The sequence below is a fragment of the Pelodiscus sinensis genome, chromosome 1, assembly GCF_052426305.1.
Source record: "Pelodiscus sinensis isolate ZL-2025 chromosome 1, ASM5242630v1, whole genome shotgun sequence".
Classification (NCBI taxonomy): domain Eukaryota; kingdom Metazoa; phylum Chordata; order Testudines; family Trionychidae; genus Pelodiscus; species Pelodiscus sinensis.
In genome coordinates this window covers 271,724,987-271,747,344 of record NC_143052.1, presented here as the reverse complement: position 1 = coordinate 271,747,344, position 22,358 = coordinate 271,724,987, and positions in this window count along the sequence as shown.

The window sequence follows — 22,358 nt, the reverse complement described above, 5'->3', positions numbered from 1 at the left end:
TCGAAATTGATTAATCTGAAGAGTTCGATGCATTTTACATTCTTGTTTCATTAAGTCTCACATCCATCCTAGGAGATAACCCGCTGCATCTCTACATGATGGCATGTCCTTTTGGCACAATCCTGACATAGCTGCCTCCCATGCTAACTCCTTCTCTTTCTCTCTGCTCTCCCATGCCCCCACTTTCTGAAGAGGGAGGGGGCACAGACAGAACATCATTGTATTCTTGGGCAGGGCACTGCTGTCCTAGCTCCAGGACCAAGAGCAATGCTGATATAAATGGAAATTGAAGCTACTGAACCTCTAACAGGATCAGGCACCAGAAGAATAAGAAAAATGTGTATATCCCTGCAAGCAATTGGATAGGGTGAACCCTAATGCTTTTAAAAGAAAATAGATTCATTCACGATCCCAAGAAAACCAAAAAGGATTGTCAGGGGAAAGTATTCACTATCTATAACCATAAATCACTTTAAATATGGATACCAAAAAGAATAATACCTTTAGCATAAACATATAAGGATAGATAGCATGACTGTTTGAAGATTTGTCTCTGATATAGTTGGATCACATTCTTCCCTTTACTGTTCTTTTACCCAGACCATAAGCTGAATTTCTTTATGCACTGGTTAAGAGAGCAGAAATTCTGTACATATAAATCTGTAAATAAAAATTAATAATTGTAAAAGTAAAGTAGGAGCTAGAAGAACTGAAAACTCCTTTTGTACATTTTTTGCAAAAGATACAAAGAAATAGTGAAACTACAGTTAGAAGCAAAAGACTTACTTGTCCTGCAGCAGATGAATGGAAATAGTATATTTATCACTCCAGCATTTCAAAAAGTGGTTCAACTCGCTACTTGTTGAGCCATCTCCAGAGTGCTAGAGCACCAAATCAAAGGAAAATCACCCAAGACCAAGATTTCATTATAATAGATGAGGTTTTAAAGAGGAAAACATTTAGGCTATGTCTACACTACAAGGTTTTGGAGTGGAGCGTTCACACCTCAAGTGCGTTTTTGCACAAAAAATAATCCAGTACATCAACAGGGCAGAGGGCTTTTGCCAGTAGAGTTATTTCTCTCCCCATGAGGAAAAACTCCTTTTTGCGCTACAGCTCTTGTGCAAAAAGATGTGCATGGACACTCCACAGAATTTTCTTGTGCAAAAAGAGAAAAAGCACCGGTGCTCCGATGGTCATTCTGTGAATGGCAACCAGAGCTTTCTTGTGCAAGAGTGACTGTGCAGTGTGAATGCTCTCTTGCACAAAAGCACATTGCTTTTGCAATGTGCTTTTGAGGTGTGGACGCTCTTTTGCGCAAGAAGTTTTTGTGGAAGATCCCTTTCCCAAAAAGCTTCTTGGGCAAAAACCCTGCAGTGTACACAAAGCCATACAGTCTATTAGCAAAATGAAGGTGCTGATGCTGTGCTATGACTACTGGGAGGCAAAATGTAGCAAGTGCAGCTCACCTTTGCCCTCTCTCAATTCCAGCTGCTGCAGGGGACAAAGCATCCCTGGACTTGCTATGGGGTTGCCCTATCTTCCAACTACCTCCACAAAACTGTCTATGTACTGTTCAGTAGCCCATAGGCTACGTCTAGACTGGCATGATTTGCCGCAAATGCTTTTAACGGAAATGTTTTTCCATTAATAGCATTTGCGGAAAAGAGCGTCTAGATTGGCATGGACGCTTTTCCGCAAAAGCACTTTTTGTGGAAAAGCGTACGTGCCAATCTAGACGCGCTTTGCCGCAAAAAAGCTCCGATCGCCATTTTCGCGATCGGGGCTTTTTTGCGCAAAACAAATCTGAGCTGTCTACAGTGGCCCTTTTGTGCAAAAGTTTTGCGCAAAAGGACTTTTGCCCGAACGGGAGCAGGACAGTATTTCCGCAAGAAGCACTGATTTCTTACATGAGATCGTCAGTGTTCTTGCAGAAATTCAAGCGGCCAGTGTAGACAGCTGGCAAGTTTTTCCACAAAAACAGCTGCTTTTGCGGAAAAACTTGCCAGTCTAGACACAGCCATAGTGTTTAGCACCACGTGCAGGCTACATCCTTTCCCTGATCTTCTGCCATGCCTTTATCTGTGTTTTTTTGCAGGGATCACAGTTGGGGGTCACTAATGTCAGCTTTATACTGCTTCTTCATCAAGGGAAAATCTCTCCTTTGAAGTTCATTTCTGCCATCACCCTACCCCCCTCCTGGAGTTTTAGAAGAAAACTACATTTAAGCATTTCTCCTCCAGTGATAAAATTCAGCAATCCAGCCTTTTGAAAGGCTATAAGCTGTCAGTGAAATGATCATGTTTACTCATGCTCCATTTGAAAGTATACCCAGGGTTCAAGTGATACCTGTGAAACTGAGCATGGAAATCATAGTTTATGCCAATGGCATCCACATCCCCAAAGATTAGAGAAAATGATCCATGTCAATAAATTTGATCTATGTAAACAATCTGCTATGCAGCACTGGAAAAAAGACAAACACAAATCTGAATGAATTAGGATAAAATAAAACTATCCCAATTAAACACATCCGCATCTGTGTTTGCAGGTCACTACTGAGAAAGTATATACATGACATGACTCTTTTTATAGCCCTATTGGATTGTGCTACACAGCCTGGAAATTCAGTGGGTTGTCGTGTTTTAAAAGATGGATCAGGAGGCAGGGGAGCTGTAAGGATTCACAAATTACCTCTCTGCCTCACTGTGCTGTACAGCCTGCCAGAGAAAGGGATCATGGGATTAGAGAGGTGGGCTGGAGCCAAGGAGAGCTGATAGAGCTCAGACAATTTAGTGACGGAAACTGTTAGTATCCTAGGAGCTCTATATGGGCTAAATTTCCAGAGATATTTAATGATTATACAACACAGATGATGCTCCTTTACTTAAACACTAACATGGGAGATGTCTAATATTACTTTCCAGTCCCCTCTTTAAAATATGCTATATTTTATCTGCTGTGTCCCAGAGGGTTGAGATATTGGTTCTCTTAGTAGACTACTGCTGTTCAAAACATGGTATTCTTGAAAAAACTGACATTCATTTTTAAAATGAGAAAATTCTTTCAGGGATGCCATTCTTCCTCATAAACAAGCTAGATCATTAAACTAGCTCACTGACTAGACAAGGACTAAATTTTCCACGTGCATCTAATTTAAAAGCCCTATCAAGCAACAATAAAATGCCAGAGTATTTTATTGGGTAGAGTATCTTTTATATCAACTACACCCTAAATCACTTGGCAGGACTAAACAACATTAGAGAGCTAAATAATAAATGATAGTAGCATGAAAAAAATTAAGTGGCTGTAAAAACAGGGGGAAAATTATTTTTAGATGAGATTTGATAATTGATGGTGAACTGATGAGAAGAGATATAGAAGGCCTGTTGCAAATGACAGAACTGGAAAAGAAAGGGAGAAGGATAGAAAGAAAAACCCTTGTGCCAGACAAATAGAAGATAAAGAGAAACAAAAACCATGAGGCAGGAAAGAATAGGTCCATAAAGGGCTTTATAAACAAGTGTGTGCAGTTTTGTACCAAATGGTCAAAGCTAGCAGAAGGATGGGGTTGCTGGGGCAGTATCTCTATGCATAAGAAGCCAAGCGGCAGCATTCTGCAAGTGCTGGAGTCTGGAGAATCATGATTAGGGAAAGCCATAAAGAGAGGAGTTTCAAAAACAAGAGGTATGGATCAGCAGTCCCAATAACAACACACACAGGAATATCCTGGGATTAACTAACAGAAGATGAGACAAAGCCACAAGTTTATTTAATACATTCTGGCATAGAAGGTGGAAAGGGAGGAATCATAAAATGTACTGAAAATAGACATTGGAGTATCATCAGTGCAAATGTAGGTGCTAAAGTAAAAGACAGACCCTGTCCAAAAGGAAAAAGTGAGCTAGAAAAAAAAAAGAGCATTGTGGAATTGAATTGAGTAGAGGTCCTGGAACAGAGAAAGAGCCACCACCAGAAACAAATACATGTTACAAAATTTCCATTGATGTTACACCTATAATGGGTACGTCTACACTGCACACTTATTTCAAAATAAGCTATTCGGGAAGAAACACTCCAAAATAGCTTATTTTGAAATAGCACATCTACACTACAGGGACGCCTCAAAATTAGTCCAAGGCAGGCTTCCCTAATGTAGATGTGCTATGTCAATTTAGAGCCCCAGGAGGCACTGGGGAGTAATTACTTTGAATGGCCTTGGGGAGGAGCTATTTCAAAATAGCAGCAGGAGAGTGTCCACACTATTGCTATTCCAAAATAGCTATTTCGGAATAGGCATTATTCCTTGTGGAATGAGGTTTACAGAAGTTGGAATAAGCCATTGGTTATTTTGAAATAATGGAATTGCTGTGTAGATTCTTGCATTGTTATTTCAGTATAACGGCCGTTATTCCAAAATAATGCTGCTGTGTAGATGCACCCCTGTGGTATATCCAGCTAACTTATGAGGACCTATTGCATGGTGACTGGTAACATAATTTCTTCTCCCTCTGAGTTTGACACTGTACATTATATTGTGTTTCAAGTGAAAATGGACAGTAATCATGAAAAGTAAAATGTTAAAAATGACACGATTTGTTCTTTTTTTCCCAATACAGCAAGGCAGTTGAACACATCTATTGTCTATTGAAAACTGTCTGTAATTCTAGGTTTTCCCTTCCATATGTTTTGAGGGTCCAGAATTTTAAAATGGCTTCTATGTAACTGCAATTTTGTTCCCTCAATCAATTACGGATAACTTACTGGCCGCTAACAATTATTGAATAGTAGATGTCTCGCTAGGAGATTACACTTGCAATCTGGTAGCTAGCAGGAGATTTTCAAAGGCACAAAGGAGAATTAGGCCATTGACTTTGAAAACTTCCATATAAATATCTAAGGGTATGTCTACACTACAAAGTTAGTTCGAACTAACGGACGTTAGTTCGAACTAACTTTCATAGGCTCTACACTAGCGCTCCGTTAGTTCGAATTTAATTCGAACTAACGGAGCGCTTAGTTCGAACTAGGTAATCTTCATTCCACGAGGATTAAGCCTAGCTCGAATTTACTAGTTCGAATTAAGGGCTGTGTAGACCCTTAATTCGAACTAGTGGGAGGCTAGCCAGGCTGGCGGCTCCCGGGAGCTTGCCCTGGTGGCCACTCTGGGCCAACACCAGGGAAACTCTACTGCCCCCCCTCCTGGCCCCGGACCCCTTAAAAGGGCACGGGCTGGCTACGGTGCCCGTGCCAGGTGCAAGCCTGCCAGCACCCAGCCACCAGACCCTGCACCTGGCACGGATTGAGCCACCCACCCGATGCCCCCCAGCCCGCCCCCCTCTTCCCGGGACCAGGCTGGCGGCTCCCGGTTCAGGGTCCACTTAATGTGGACATGCTAGTTCGAATTAGCAAAAGCGCTAATTCGAACTAGTTTTTTAGTCTAGATCCATTAGTTCGAATTAGCTTAGTTCGAATTAACTAATTCGAACTAAGTTAGTTCGAATTAACTTTGTAGTGTAGACGTACCCTAAAAGTCCCACTTTACTACTGCCACTAACTCCCTGAAATTGATTATAGGCACAAATCTGCAAGTGCAAAACTTGTAGGTAGTTCAGGCCATTTGAAAAATCTGACCCTCAGAATTTAGTGCTACTACAAAGGCCTACGAGTTGTCCATAATTTTTTATTTGCTGATGGCTGTCAGTTTTCATTTGATAATCTTAGAGAAAAACATAGACACTGCTAAGACTCCACCACGGGAACCTGGGGCACTGGTCATAAATACCAGGGACAAAATACCAAAATCAAGGACAGATGTAAGGTTTTAAGTTAAAGAGACTGTGTAATGGCTATAGCCTTCAGAGAGGGAAGTTCTCAGACAAATGTAGGCTAAAGGGCATATGCATCAATGGTTTTAATGATTGCTCCTTCACAGCTTTTATAGTTTACAATTAAATAAATAATAAACACTACACAGATGCAATACTTATGTTCGTTCACCATCTCTTGCAGGGGAAAGACCAGTTCAACCTGCAAATCTAACTTTAATTTCCAGGGTTTGCAGGTTGAACTGGTCTTTTTCCCTGCAAGAGATGGTGAACAAACATAAGTATTGCATCTGTGTGCAATATAAGTATTTTAATCCACAGCTCATGTTCTTTAATCATGCTCATATTCCAGTGTGAAATAAACATGGAATTTCAACCTAAGCTATCAGGTTAAATTCTAATTCCCCTGTTTCTGTAATAATACATAATATGTAAATATAAGTTCTACTGTACCTAAACCACTACCAAAATGTCAAATGTAAATAAATAGTGACTGTTTTCATTTTTGATGGTGTTACATTTAACATTTTATACCCTATTTTAACTATTTCTTACAAATGCAAAATGTTTTTAAAGGATAAAACACTCATTGCTAATATTTCTAAAATAAGACGTATGTGAAATACTTTCACTATTTGCCTTTAAAGGGACACTGCATTCAGTTTTCCTATCATTTACCCAGTTAAAGTTTACTGCATTGTCTCAGTTACTGTCCTGGCGAGTGTGCTTTGTGTGACAAGGTAATGCTGTCTGACACATTCTGACTGGCGGTCATACTGGCTTTCAGTTCTCATTAGCTATAACGTATAATGGTCACAATCCCTCTCCAACCATCCCAGTCTTACCCACTCTGTTTCTTGCCTGCAGACTACCTTCCTGGTTGACAGCAGATCGCTACATGTTATCCTGAAATATAGCAAAGGAACTAACTTCCATTTTCACTCCTTTTTAATCAAATATCTAGAGTTCTAGAATAGTTGAATATTGCATTTGATCCTTTCATTGGCCTGAAGTGGTTGTAGGCTGCTGTGGATTATGTGCACTGACACCTGCATTTACAATGAAACCTTAAAAACATGCAATGAGTTTTGGAGAATGTAAACACTTCATCTATAAACTTATGAAAAATTATTCAAAACTTTTGATATCTGAATCCAGGAATTTAAATGGATATCTGCTAGCTGCTGCCCAAGACTAGTTTCCTTTCTTTTCTGGACAAGTAGAGGAGGAACCAGCTGTTACTGGCACAAATCAGATGGACAAATCAACAGCTGGAGACTCCTTGTATGTTGCTTGGGCCCAGATCATATGCATAGGAATGCTGGCAATAAACTACTTGAACTGATTTTTCACATTTCCTATTAACAGAGACACCGAAAGGGAGATGTTACGGTGAGAACTGGCTGGAAATTTTGGGATGATATTTTTTCATCAGAAAATGCTGATTCGTTCAAACAGCATTTCTCTGATATTTTGTGACAAATTTCTAAAGGTCTAAGGTTCCTCTAACACAATGTGCTGTCATGCTACAAGTTTAGGCTCATGCTTATTTTCAAGGGATACATATTTGTGCAAAGTGAATTTATAAAAATCCTTATTAAGGGGCCCCTTGGTTAACAAGTGACAAACATACATAGTAGCTGTATCATCAAGGGTCAAATTCAGATTAGAGCACTATGCCATTATGGAAAGGAATCTGCTTTAGAGTAGGCTTGAATTTGGTCCACATATCCAAGCTGGCAAGGAACTGGACATGTGGAAAGAGCTCTATGATCAGATTACACTGGAGGTGAATATATTCTGGGCATGAATGTGTTAAAAGGCTTGCAACTCTCCCTGCCAGTTAGATGCTTTGCATTTGGTGTCTGGGCACTGGGAAATGCTAAGTGGAAACCTGGTGGTAGTAACCCTCACACCCAGTGCATACCAAGCAATACCGTATCCCGGGGGGAACAGCAGCAATCACGGCCACCATTAAGGATCTGGAATGAACGGGTATAATCCGCCCTGCTGTATCACCTTTTAATAGTCCTATTTGGCCTATTAAGAAAACAGATGGCAGCTGGCGTATGACTTTGATTATAATCCTGTAATTACAGGAACCTGAACCAAGTAGCACCCCCACTCACGGACGCTGTACCAGACGTAGTTACTCTATTGGAACAAGCTGTCCAGTTTGGAGGAAGTTGGAAAGCAGTAATACATCTTGCAAATGCTTTCTTTTCTATCCCCTTAGCTCCTGAGTCACAAGATCAGTTTGCTTTTACCTGGGAAGGCCGGCAGTATACGTTCACCCGGCTGCCACAGGGGTATCTGCACTCCCCCACTCTGTGCCACGGGCTGATTGCCCGAGACTTAGATCAAATCCGTGCCTCTCTGCCTTCCGGTATCCAGTGCTTGCAGTATATCGATGACGTGTTGATCCAAGGTAGCAGAGGAGGAGGTAGCAGAAGCTTTCGACACTATCCTGAACCACCTTAAGGAACGTGGGTGGGCAGTTAACAGAGATAAGATTCAAGGCCCCAGCGAGAATGTCAAATTTCTGGGCATAGTATGAGCAGGAGGAAGTTTTTCAGCAAGCAAAGGCAGCAGTAGCAACTGCCCTTGCCTTGGGGCCGTGGGAACCAGGTCCTGTAGAATTGCAAGTCTCCGCCCAGGGGAATCAAGCTGCATGGAGTCTGTGGCAGATGCAGCAAGGATGTCGGGTTCCTTTAGGATTTTGGAGGAAGACTTTAACAGAGGCCAGTGCTAATTACATTCCCTTTGAGAAGGAGGTGTTGGCTTGCTATCTGGCATTTAGATACTGGGCATGCCACGCAGAACCAGCAGGTGTTACTGTGCCCCAAGCTCCCTATCATGAGCTAGGTGCGAGATACAGCTGCTCCCCGGTTAGGTCGAGCTATGGCCAGCACTCTGTTAAAGTGGAGGTGGTATATCCAGGAGAGAGCTAAGCCTGGACCCTCAGGGATTCCCCACTTGCATGAGTTAATAGCACAGCTTCCACAGGGAGATAAGGCCGAACAGCCCAGTCCACAGCAGCCGCCTCCGCTGCAAGGAATAGCAGTGTGGGGCTCTCCTTACAGTGCTCTGACAGCCGAGCAGAAACAGTTTGCCTGGTTCACTGACGGATCTGCCCGATATGTGGGGAGTGCCCAGAAGTGGCGAGCTGCTGCCCTACAGCAGACCCGGAACATACAGATGATTAAAGAAGGCACAGGAGGGTCCAGTCAGCTAGCAGAATTAGTAGCTATACACCAGGCAGGTAGATTACATTGGCCCGCTACCAGAGTCTGGGGGCTGCCAGTATGTCTTGGTTGCTGTAGATACCTACAGTGGCCTCACCTGGGTACACCCATGCCGACGTGCAACCCAGCACAGCATCATCATGGGACTGCACAGGCTGCTGCAAATATATGGCCCGGTGGTGCAGATCCACTTTGACAGAGGTACCCACTTCACAGGGATCCCGGTACAGGATTGGGCCCGTGAAGCCGGCATCAAATGGATATTTCATATCCCATACCAACCCCAGGCGGCAGGATTAGTGGAGCACACTAATGGCCTCCTCAAGGAACAAATCAGACAGCTCATCCCCACCCATACTCTGCAGGGGTGGAAGCCAGTGTTAGGGCAAGCCTGTAGTAATCTGAACTCTCGCTTAATAGCAGGCACTACCCCTCACGAATGTTTTAAGGGTCAGGGTGGCCCTAGCACCCCGCCCCCTGATGAAAGTACACCTAAGGGTGTGGAGGAGGTCGGGCAGAGGGTCTGGATACTACCCCGCCCGGGAGACTCCGCTCCTATGGTGGCTGCAGAAACCATCGCACAGGGCCCAGGGGCTACATGGTGGGTCCTCCCTGCTAACGATGTCACTTTGCAATGTTTTCCTCAGGCACGCTTGCGTAAATGAGAATAGCCCTCCAGCATGCAGTTGATGCGGTGGGTGCTCCTGATTCCAAATGTGCTGTCAGTTAACCCTTCGGGATGGTGGCAATCAACTTCCCAGGTGAAAAGATCCCCCCCCAGGCCTGGCTGAATGGATCATCCCCCCATTCGCGCAGGTGTGATTAATGTCTGAATACCTGATCCTTCAGTCCTGGAACGTCAGTACTCAGTCAGGACCTTGGATCAAGCAAGAAAACATCACCACTGACTACAGTGTCCATTGGTGTGTCTTGTTCAACACCACAGGTTGGCCCGGATCTGCTATTTGGGGACAGACTCATCAGAGCATCCATGTTCCCGATGTATCCCATCATGTGACTTTCCACTACCAAGCCATTGCAAAACCAGGGACAAATTGGACATTGAAAGCATCCAGTCTCCATATAATCTCCTCCATCCTATTGTTATTGTATTATTGTGTTTTGTAGCTATTTGTATTATTACTAGTATGTTAGCCTGTTATGTAAGGCATTTGGCTTTCCGTATGACACTACTGGCTCAGCAAGTAAAACACCTGGTCATACTGGAACAGCTTACACCCTAAAAGGGATGTGTCAGGGAAGAATGCATGCCACATCACCCGGGGTGGAATGTAGTGGTCAATTGCGGAAGAACTTTGTACGTGATAGTTTAGGGGTGGTGAAGCCTGCATTCCTTCCCCCCTTTCCCTTTCCCCTATATCTGATGAGCCAGAAGCAAGTCTTTGGGAACATACGCCACTTAAGATAAGCATTGTTGCCAGCATAGCAAGAACAAGTATGAGATAAGGGTAAAGGACAAGAATGCATAAATAATTCTGTTTACCCTAATGTACTGATCACGTAAACAGGGCCAAAGGACAAGAAGAACCAGATCAGAACCAGATCAATAACTAACAACTAAGCTCTACATCAGCACTAATGAGTAAGTTCTGGACATTTCCAAACTGCCAAACAGGGCAGGAAAACTGTATTTAAGGCTGCCTCAGAGCCTAGCAACTCGGACTTTGCCGATGGACTGTGGATGCCAGTGCCTCGGAAACTGAGACAACCTCCTTCTTCGTCCGCAGCCTACCTGAGGTCCCCGGCTTGCAGGAAGGGACGTAAGATATGCTGCTTCTTTGTTATGTTATTCTTCCATCTATGGGGCACAGCTGTTAGCTGTCAAGAAATAAACTGTTTGTGATTGACAGATACCTGTGTGGTGTCCTTTGTACTTTGGGAACCCAGTGTCGGACCTGAGACTTACTCTTGCCAACTACACAGGTGTAAGAGCTCCTGCATATTTTAAATAGTAAATATTGAAATAGCACAGTATGGGGAGGAGGTGGGCAACCCTCAGTGGGGAAAGAACAGGCGGCTGAATCTAACACATCTGAGGGTGCTGAAGGAGTTGGCTGATGTGAATGCAGAGCCATTGAGCATTATCTTTGAAAATGCATGGTGATCACAGGAGGTCCCAGACAATTAGAAAGAAGGCAAATGTAGTATCCATCTTTAAAAAAGGGAAGAAGGAGAATCCGAGGAACTACAGATCTGTCAGCCTAACCTTGGTCTCTGGAAAATCACATAGGGGCTCCTCAAGGAATCCATTTGAAAGCACTTGGAAGAGAGGAAAGTGATCAAGAATAGTTCACATGGAATCACCAAAGGCAAGTCATGCCTGACCAACCTGACTGCCTTCTATAATGAGGTAACTGTCTGTGGATATGGGGAAAGTGGAGGACATGGTATAACTTTAGGAAAGCTTTTGATATGGTCTCCTACAGTATTCTTGCCTAGAAGTTAAAGAAGTATGGATTGGATAAATGGACTATAAGGTGGATAGAAAGCTCACTAGATCATAGGGCTCAACAGATAGTGATCAACAGCTCGATATCTGGTTGGTGGTCGGTGCCAAGCTGAGTGTTTCAAGGGTCAGTTGTGGGGATGGTTTTGTTCTACATCATTATTAATGACCTGGATGAGGGGATGGATTGCACCCTCAGCAAGTTTGCGGATGACACTAAGATAGGGGAAGAGGTAGATAAACTGGAGGGTGGGAGAGAGTCCAGAATGACCCAGATAAATTAGAGGATTGGGCCAAAAGAAATCTGATGAGGTTCAACAAGAATCCTGCACTTGGGATGGAAGAAGCCCTAGCACTATTACAGGCGGGGCACAGACTGGCTAGGCAGCAGTTCAGCAGAAAAGGACCTGAATTACCGTGGATGAGAAGCTAGATATGAGTCAACAGTGTGCCCTTGTAGCCAGGAAGGCTAATGGCATATTGGGGTGCATTAGAAGGAGCATTGGCATCAGTTATAGAGAAGTGATTATTCCCCTTTATTCAGCACTGGTGAGGCCACATTTGGAGTATTGGTCCACTTCTAGGCCCCCCACTACGGAAAGGATGTAAACACATTGGAGAGGATCTAGCGGAGGACAACCAAAATGATTAGGGGGCTGGAGCACATGACCTACAATGAGAGGCTGAGGAATTTGGGCTTATTTAGTCTGCAGAAAATAAAAGTGAGGGGGGATTTGATAGCAGCCTTCAACTTTCTGAAGGGAGGTTCTAAAGAGGATGGCGAAAGGCTGTTCTTAATGGTGACAGATAACAGAATAAGAAACATTCTTCAGTGGGGGAGGGCTGGGTTGGATACTAGGAAAAACTATTTCACTAGGAGGTTGGTGAAGCACTGGAATGGGTTACCTAGGAAGGCAGTGGAATTTTTATCTCAAGAGGTTTTTAATTCCCGGCTTGACAAAGCCCTGGCTGGGATGATTTAGTTGGAATTGGTCCTGTTTTTAGCAGGGGGTTGGACTTGATGACCTCCTGAGGTCTCTTCTAACCCTATGATTCTATGATTCTATTATTCTAATCCTGAGAGATGTTTTATGTAATGTGAATGACTAATACACAAAGGCATTCATTTTCTCAAAATAGGCTTGTATATAATAATTGAAACTATACCTATAATGAAAAATATATGTGCACATGGCTGTTTTCATTTTTGTCTAACAGCAACCTCAAGGAAGGATGCCTCCTGCAGATTAATAAGTTAGTTAATATTTAAACAGGAGTTTGAAGCTGTAAAGTCCTGAATAAGTAGGAAGAATTTCCATTTCATGAACTCTTTCCAAATTACTGCTGCTAGATTCTACTTATATTCACATAAGTGCTATTTAGGCCTTATCTATTTCCGTATGTGACAGAACTAGATGGTAAAATCTTTGGCGCAAGCGTGTCTTCCTCTTTGTTTCTGAAGAGCTCTGCTGAAGAGTACTTTTGGTGCCTGGTACACCAAACAATAACATTCATATTGTTAGGTGAAGTATTAAGGACAAGTTCAGTAAATGAGTCTCAGCTGTACTTTCGGTCATTGTTTCCTTCTGGCAGTCATTAATCTTTTGTACCCTTAGTAGTTCTTATGTAACACAATAAAGGTTTTGGTATAATTACCAAACACTTTATAAGCTCTAGTTCAATGACATCCATTGCAATATCTTTAAGGAAATTAATAGTGTAGAAATTTGAATTTTAGGTAATAAAATCCTTAGCAACTCGAGGGTTCTGGCATCAACTGCAGATTGATGAGAAACTATAGTGATTCATATTCAGCTTAACTACTTATATAGTCTCTTAGTGATGTATACAAGGTCTGGATAACTAAGTAATGATATTTAATTAGCATCAGGCTTTATTAAGAACATTCTGTCTATGAAAAGATTGAAATTAATAGAAATATGAATTGGCTGGTGTAACAGGGTGGCTGATGTGAATGCAGTGGGCTAGAGCACTTGGGATGAAGTCAGTCTAAGAATAGAATAGGCCTCACCTGAAAGGAATCAGGTGTATCCTGTGTAAAAGGAGCCAGGCTTAAGTAGTGATAAGCCTAGCTGGGGTAAGAGGTGGAAGAAGGTTCCTATAAAGGTAGCAATCTCAGAGCAGGAAATGGCAGTGGGAGTGGGGGAAGCCCAGGAAACTATCACTATATATATGGAGATTGCACGGAAGAGACTGAGTCAGCAGGGGGAAACTCTCTAGACAGGGAAGCCTGGGAGAAACTGGAGAAGCTCTCCAGGCAAGAAGAGACTCTAATTAAACAGGGGAAAGGATGAGGAACAGCCCTCTAGCACAGTGTTTCTCAATTTTTTTTTTAATAAAGTATCACTTTAAAATATATATATATATATATAAGCACCTCCAGTACCTACAGTTTTTGGACACTAATTTTTTTTCTACCATTGCAACACATTTATTTAAACAGCTTAATTGTAGCCAAGTGGGCAATGAAGTTTTTGGGTGTAAAAAGTACAAAAATAATAAAAAGTTGTAAAACTTTAAAAAATTCAGTTTTCTCCAAATTTCAGCTGTGTTGACATACCCCCCCAGACTTATCTTGAGTACCCCTGAGGGTGCTCGTACCACTGGTTGAGAAACAATGCTCTAGTAGGCAGAAGACTGTCCTTTTTCTGGTTCTCCTGGCACAACCAAACCCTGACCTTGCTTTACGTTAGGAGAAGAGGAAGCTGCATACTAGATGTGATGGCCCTAGTTCTTACCAGGAGTTCTTGAACAAACAAACTTGTAGACAGACAGATGCACTCTAATATATATAACCAGAGAGACAGAGACCGAGAGAGAGAGACTAATTGAAAAAGTCTGCCTTTAGTTATATTATGCTATCACCCTTAATGAGAAGACATAGTGTAGCTGAGGGAAGAATTTTACCTCCAAGTTGTTTTAGATGGACTCCTAATATTATCTATGCTCTACAGCAATGATGCAAGATGCCTTTTTCTAGCTCGATCACAATTTACAATTCTTAATGCTTGAATCATTGGGTTAAGCTCTGTGGCCTCTTTTATGCAGGAGGTCAGAATAGATTATCATAATGGTCCCTTCTGGGTTTAAAATTAATCTTATTTGCACAAAAGCTAAATAATCAAAAAACATCAAGGACATACATTTTACGTGTGTCCTGGAGATTAGGTTACAAAAACATTGCTGCTTTGCTGCTTAGATATATTAGATAGATATATTAGATAGATTTCTCTGTGTATAGGACTTAAAGAACTTGCATGTTTAAATCTTTTTGCTGCATACAAGGTTTTGTTGATTTTTAAGTTTCTCCTCAGCTGTGTTAGTGTTTGCAAAGCTACCTGTAAAATAGAGCAACAATTTATTAATTTTATAGATCATCTGGGACCCGATCTATAGCCTATGGAAGCCAACAAAGTGATTTCCTTTGACTTCACTGGGCCTTGAATCAGGCTTGTATTTCGGTAACATTAGTCAGTGTTCTTAAAGAACTACCTTTCTCTTTTGCTGCAGGCCTAAGTATTCTCTGTGTAGATGTAGCAATAACTAACTGGTTGCACAGTTTAACTAAATTACTTTTGTTTTTGATCTTGCAATGAGGTTCATAGCTACATCTAGCTTGGAAAGCCAATGGGTGAAAATAACTTAAAGAAACAGAAGACTGGCTACAAAAAAGTGCTGGGTGGACGAAAAGGATCTGCCCAGATGATTTAATAGACTGTTGAATTGTACAGTACCATTTCCATGTTCTCATCCATGAGAACATGGAAATGGTACTCTTAGACAATTTGGAGGATTGGACCAAATGAAATCAGATGAGGTTCAATGAGGACAAGTGCAAAGTCCTGCACTTAGGATGGAAGAATACCGTGCACTTCTGCAGGCTTGGGATCAAGTGGCTAAGCAGCAGTTCTGCAGACAAGGACCTGGGGATTACAATAGACAAGAAGCTGGATATGAGTTAACAGTGTGCCCTTGTTGCCAAGAGAAGGCTAATGGTATATGGGGCTGCATTAGTAGGAGCATTGCCAGCAAACTGAGGGAAGTGATTGTTTCCCAATATTCTGCACTGCTGAGGCCACATCCGAAGTATGGTACCCAGTTCCCACTCACCCCGCCACAGGCTATGTATCCTGGAAAAACTCCACTGTGTCCAGGGAACATGTCGTTTTGTTTGGAAGAGCAGACACACTCTTTCAGAAGCCGTGTTTTCCTCATTTTATGAGGAATAAGGGCTTTTCTGAATGAGGAAGTTTTTCTGACATTTGGGCCCATATAGATGGGCCAAATGTTGGAAAAGCCTCTTCCGAAAAAAGAATCAGAAAAAGGTATGCAAATGGAGGTTTGCAATTTGCTCACCTTTTTCCGAAACTACCGCCCCTCCCCCCAGCAGTGTAGACATAACCACACACAAAGCTGAGGGTGCTGGGTTTATTTAGTCTCCAGAGGAGACTGAGGGGGCCTCAACTAACTGAAGGGGGATTCCAAAGAGAAAGGAGCCGGGCTATTCTCAGTGGTATGCAGATGAAAGAACAGGGAGCAGTGGTCTCAAGTTGCTATGGGGGACATCAGGCTGGATATTAGGTAAAACTTCTTCACTTAAAGGATGGTGAAGCACTGGAATAGATTACTTAGGAAGGTGATGGAATGTCCATCTTGAGAGGTTTTTAAGGCCAGACTTGACAAAACCCTGCCTGGAATGATTAGCTGGGGGTGGTCCTGTTTTGAGCTGGGAGTTGGACTAGATGACCTTCAAAGGTCTTTTCCAACCCTAATCTTCTAGTAATTGGTTAATCTTCATGCTGTCGATCAAGTGTTTCATGCTGGCATCATTAATTCTGATTTCAGAGCTTCTACTGGCAACAAGACTGTGACGTTCATAGAAATGTCATTTCTGTGACTTGAAAAATTCGGTAGCATATTGCAAAATACAACCAGAAGTTCTCTGGATATGTCAATCTTTCTTTTTCTAGAACAGATGGCAGCAAACTACATTAATACTGGTAGAGACTTAAGAGAAACTAGACCTGTTTCTCAGAAGTAAAGAAGCATTGTTAGATGCAACCAGTCTTGTCTGGTGAGCTCTTATATTATCTCATTATGATTAAAAGTGATAGGAAACCTCTCCGAGCAGTTCTGGGACCAGGAGTTTAGTAACCTGTTGAGGCAATTTGCCTGGATTGTAGAAAAAGTTATATTGATTGCATTCATTTTTTGTTACATTGCATACAAGGGAGCTCCATTCTTGGTTGGCCCTTAGATACTATTGTAATAAATATAATTGTCAATGCTTTTTACAAATTTTATTATTATTCTGTTGAATCCTGAGCTTACCACCATCCATGCTTGTTTGTCATCTTTCCTGTATTTAGAGTGGCTTGTCTAGTTGTTTAAATGTTTTAATGAGATCATCTTCAAGTGTACAGGCTTTCTGATTGACTAACTACTATGGAGGGATATCACAATTTTTTTGACAGGCTCTGTGAATGGTCATGTAGTGTACAATGCAAATTATACATGCAGAGTTAAATGAGATGCAATCTAAAAGTTAGTGAAATATGGAATTTTGTATATTTTGTTCACAAGGAATACCCCATCTTAAGCCATAAAGTAAAATACAACTGCATATCAGTGGGCATACAGCATCTTTGCTAGCCTTTACTTATAGAGTAGATGCATGTTCTTCTCAGAACTCTGTTGCCAATGCTTTTTCTGCTAAGAGCTGGAAGGAATGAATCCAAAATGTGAGTCTTCCTTCTCTGTTCATCTTAACTTCTCATGTTCTGTCTAGAGAGGACTCGGATTACATTTTTGATACCCTATCTGAACCCACTATATTGGGAGGTGGAATCATAGGCTACATCTAGACTGCAGGCTTCTTTCGAAAGAAGCTTTTTCAGAAGAGATCTTCCAAAAAAAACTTCTTTCGAAAGAAAGTGTCCACACTTCAAAAGTGGATCGAAAAAGCGATCTGCTTTTTTGAAAGAGAGCGTCCACACTGATTGGGAGCTGTCTTGCATAAGAGGCCACCCAGAACCACTTCAGCCAGGGCATTAGGTCAGCAGTTACTTCTGGGTGCTGTTGCCTAAGGCTATCTGAGACGTGCTTAAGGGGACCTCTCTGGACAGCAGTTTCTCAGGTTCTGCTGCTTGCTTGCCTACCTCTCTGCGGGACAGCAAGGCTTTGCAGTGCATGCTTTGGTTTCCCATTTTTGTTGGCTGCCACAGCATTTTTTTCTCTTTTTGCCATGGAGCTGGAGTTGCCCCTGGGCAGGCGATGGCCCCACACTGCCATGCTGCAGCTTCTTTCAGTAGACTGTCATGATGGTCCTCCCCAGCTTGAATCCGAGCTTAGCATTGAGAACCTCTGCCTGGATGCGAGAGCAAGGCCCTTGCCCCTGTACTCCACGGTTGAGAGGCCATTTTAGAGGCTGAACCCCAGTTCTCACTGGTGGGACAGCCTCATGATGGAGCGGTGGGACAACCAGCTGTGGCTTCAAAACTTCCACATGTGGAAGGCCACCTTCTTGGAGCTGTGTGCCTGGCTCGCCTCTGCCCTCTGAAGACGCAACACCCACCTGCAGCCTGCCATCCCCCTTGAGAAGAGGGTCATAGTTGCCGTCTGGAACCTCGCCACCCCCGACAGCTACCACTCAGTGCGACACCAGTTCAGTGTGGGGAACCCACTGTTGGAATCATCTTTATGGAGGTAAGGCACACCCAGGGTACACTCCCTGCAGGGCGGGGGGAAGCTGGAAAAGGGGGACCCTTGGAAAAGGAGAGGGGGAGGAGGAGTGGGGGTGGCATCAAGGCCTGTCTCTGGGGGAGGGGTGCCATCTGCCCTCACTCAGCTCTGCTTCTGGGGGGGAGGCGACCTCATAGGGGGTGACTCCTGGGGTCTTTGCAGGGGAGGGGAGTAGGTGGGCACCTCCTAAGGGCTCAGGCACTCTCTCTCATTCTGTTTTGTGTGTTTCTATGTCTCCTTCTGCAGATGGTGAGGGCCATCAACTCCACCCTGCTGTGCAGGATCATCCACCTCGGAGACTTGGACCCCATCGTGGCCAGATTTGCTGCCCTTGGATTCCCAAATTGTAGAGGAGCAATCAATGGGACCCACATTGAGCCACATGTACCACAGCACTGAGCTTTCCAATATATAAACAGAAAGGGCTACTTCTCCATGGTGCTGCAGACCCTGGTCAACCAGCAGGGACAGGTTTCAGATATTTTTGTAGGGTGGTCAAGTCGGGCACATGATGTCCACATATTTAGGAACCCTAGCCTCTATTGCAGGCTGCAGGCTGGAACATTCTTCCCCCCCAGTGGTACTTTGCGGTTAGGGACGTCCAGATGCCAATTTGCATCATGGATGACGCAGCCTACCCACTGATGCCATGGCTCATGAAACCCTACACTGGCCACCTGGACCAAGCAGGGAACAATTTAACATGCACCTGAACCAGGCTCGCATGCAGGTGAAATGCACCTTCGGGTGCCTCAAGGCCCGGTTCAGGTGCCTGCTGACATGCCTCGACATGGGGGAGCGCAACATCTGAGAGGTGGTCTCTGTGTGTTGCATCCTCCACAACTTTGTGGAGAGCAAAGGGGAGGCCTTCCTCCCAGGGTGGGGGACACAGGCTGGTAGTGAGGGGAGGCTGTTTGAACAGCCATGGACAGCTGCCATCCACTAGGCCCATCAGGCTGTGCAGTGCATCCAAGAGGCCCTGAGGGAGAGGTTCTCTGAAGGATCCCAGTAACTCTCCCCAGCTCCTCCCTAATGGGGTTTGTGCTTTGCCCCCCAATACCTTTCGCACCACAACCCCTCCCTGCCCCCATTCCCTGTTCAATTAATAAAGACACCAGTTTTGTTTTCAAAATAAACTTTGTTTTTTGTTCTTTATAATCAAAGTAACTGGGGCAGAGGAGGGCTGAGAATCTGGAGGGGGGAAGGGGAATGGGGCTGAGAACCTGGAGGGGGGCTCAGGGCTGGGAGTGGTATGTGCAGCATCTGCAAGTGCCGCTTTGGGTCCAGGGACCTCGACAGACTCGGGGTTGGGTGGGGCCTGGGACAACAGGTGGCTGGGTGAGGGGGGCTGCAGCAGGCTCAGGGATGGCGGGAGAGCAGGGGATGGGGGTGCAGAGTTGGGCGAAGTGGGAGCAGGGGAGAGTGGGAATGGGGGCAGGACCCGGGTATGCAATCACCTCCCGGATGGTGGCACACATATTTTCGCCCTGCCACACCAGCTGGTCCCACATGCGATTGCTCCACTCGGGGTCATCGCAGACCTTTTAAGCAAGTGTTTGCTGCATGTCTCGCATGACTGAGATGTGCTGTCTCATGAGGTCATGGTGGACCTCCAGTGCTTGTGGCTCCCCTGGCTTTGGTCGGCTGCCTGGGCTGGTGTGGCTCACCCCTCAGTGATGGCTGGTCCGGCTGTGCAGGACAAGAGGGAGAGGCAGTCAGTCATCCATGCAGACACTGTCCCTGAGGATGTGTCCTCCTCTGTGAGCAGCAAACAACTGTCCTTGGAACAGGGGATGGTAATGTCCTGAGAGCCACGGCAGGCCCCGCTTCACAGGGGCCCGAGGTGCCTAGGAGACCGTCCTGCCCACTTCCCCCCTATGGAGAAGCAGACCAGGGAAGTGTCTGGACAGAGTGGATTCCCATGGGTGGAAAGGGGCCTGGAGCGGCCTGCCCTCCCTGGGCCTACACACACACACCTGCACCTGGCAGCACTGTCTGCAGGAGGGTGTGGTGCTTCGTGAATGCAGACATGGCCGTGTGCTATGTACAACACTCATCAGTCTGTGTGGAGTTGTGCATGCGCCCTTATGCCCAGTCTGCTTCTGGCAGTGCCTGGCGGCGGGAGGGCATCCCTCCCCGGGGTCATATATGTATGGGGCCTCCCCCCAGACTGTGAGCAGCAGCCCGTGTGTGCTCCGGGACTGGCTCCTGAGATCACATGTTTCACATTGCTGCTGCATGTTCTTGCACGTGCATGGCCAGCTGCATGCTGTCCAGACTGAGCATGTCGAGCAACGATCTCATCCCATCCCCCATGCTCCTGCCTCCACTGCCAACCTGTGTGTGCGCCAACCTGACAGCACTCACCTGATGTTCCCTCCCCGGTGTCAGACGATGCCTGGGAGATGTCTAGGATCTGGGGTACCGGTTCCAGGCTGAGGGTGATGATACTGCTGGTGTCCTCCTGCAGCTCATGGTCCTCCTCTTCCAGAAGCTCAGGCTGGGTGACCACCAGTGTTTCCAAGCCTGAGTCCACCAGTATACATGGGGAAAGGGCTTGCCCATCACCCAGTATCTGGTGGAGTTCTCTATAGTATGGGCAGGAGTGTGGTCCTGCCCTAGAGCGAGAGCTGCGCTCCCTGGCCCGAGTGTGCCCTTGCTGGAGCTCCTTTACTTTGCTCTGGACTTGGTCAAGGGTGCGGGGGTAGTGTCCCCTCTGGGCCAGAGCTTCGGCCATGTGCCCATAAGAGTTCTCATTGCAGCACTTGGAGGTCACATCCTTCAGGGCCTCCTCCTCCCCCCACAGCTCCAGGAGGGACAGGATCTCTGGGCCAGTCCAGGAAGGTGCCTAGCATTTGGTGCCCCTGGGTGAGTCCTGGGATGCCTGGGGCTGCTCCCTGGAAGGGCCAGGGGTGTCTCAGAGGGCTTGTGGCTCTGCCATCTGTCTGCAGGCCTGTGGTCAGGCTCCTGCTGCAAGGCCAGCTTCCTGCCACAAGGCTTATCCCAGATGCCTGCAGCAGGAACAGGAACTAGAGAGCTGTGATTACTGTGGATTGAGTGGCCACCAGGGCACCTGTTCTTTTTCCTAGAGACCTCTTCTTTCGAAAGAACTGCCTCTTCCTTGTCCACACATGCCTTTTTCTGAAAGAGCTCTTTCTCATAGCAGGAGGTTTATCAATGTCAGAAAAACCCCTGCGTTCTTTCAATTTTCTTTAGAAAAAAACGCGATTGCAGTGTGGATGTAGGTGAAATTTTTTCGGGAAAATGGCTGTTTTTCAAAAAAAATCCTGTAGTCTAGACACACCCACAATGACCCTTCAAAGAGCCTTTTTCTACACCCTACTTAGATCATTCAAAGCCATTTCTTTTTTACTGTTTTCCCCAGAGTCTTTCAATAAGCTTCAGGCCCACGCAAAGGCTCACATTGCCGTCCAAGCTATTGGATGTTTCTTCACTTATCTCAATATTTACACAATCCTCATCCTTGTATTTTCTAAATACCTGCCCAAAATAGCACCAGAATCCATCAGTGGCATATGACTCCAGAGCTTCTCTTCCATTCAGGTAAGTTTCCCTTAGCTCTCAGGAACAGATGGATTGCTACCACACTAAAACCAGGAAACTATTGCAAAGAAATGTGCCCTGTCACCATGGCTTTTTGAATATAAATGCTAGCAATGCAGACTCAAGGACTGAAAGGTTTAGTGGGCCAGATGTGGTCCATGAGCCATAGTTTGCCTCCTCTGCTATAGAGCATAGTGAAACTAGATTATTTCTAAACCAGTGACAGTTCAGCTGCTAGTATTGTATGTATTGCTGGCTCCATGATAATTTTATTCTTGATTTAGATGTTTTGCTGGTGTCAAAAATATTGTAAAGATGTATTAATGGGAGTCAATGTATCAGCAGTAGCAGATTTATGCTCCTTTGACTTTCTAGTCTCAAAAACTGGAAGACCACCAGTCCTATGAAGAGACTACTACTAACCTGGAAAGCAACTTGATTTTTGAGAGTACCTATCAAGCACAAAATGCCAGAATATAGTCCAGAATATGA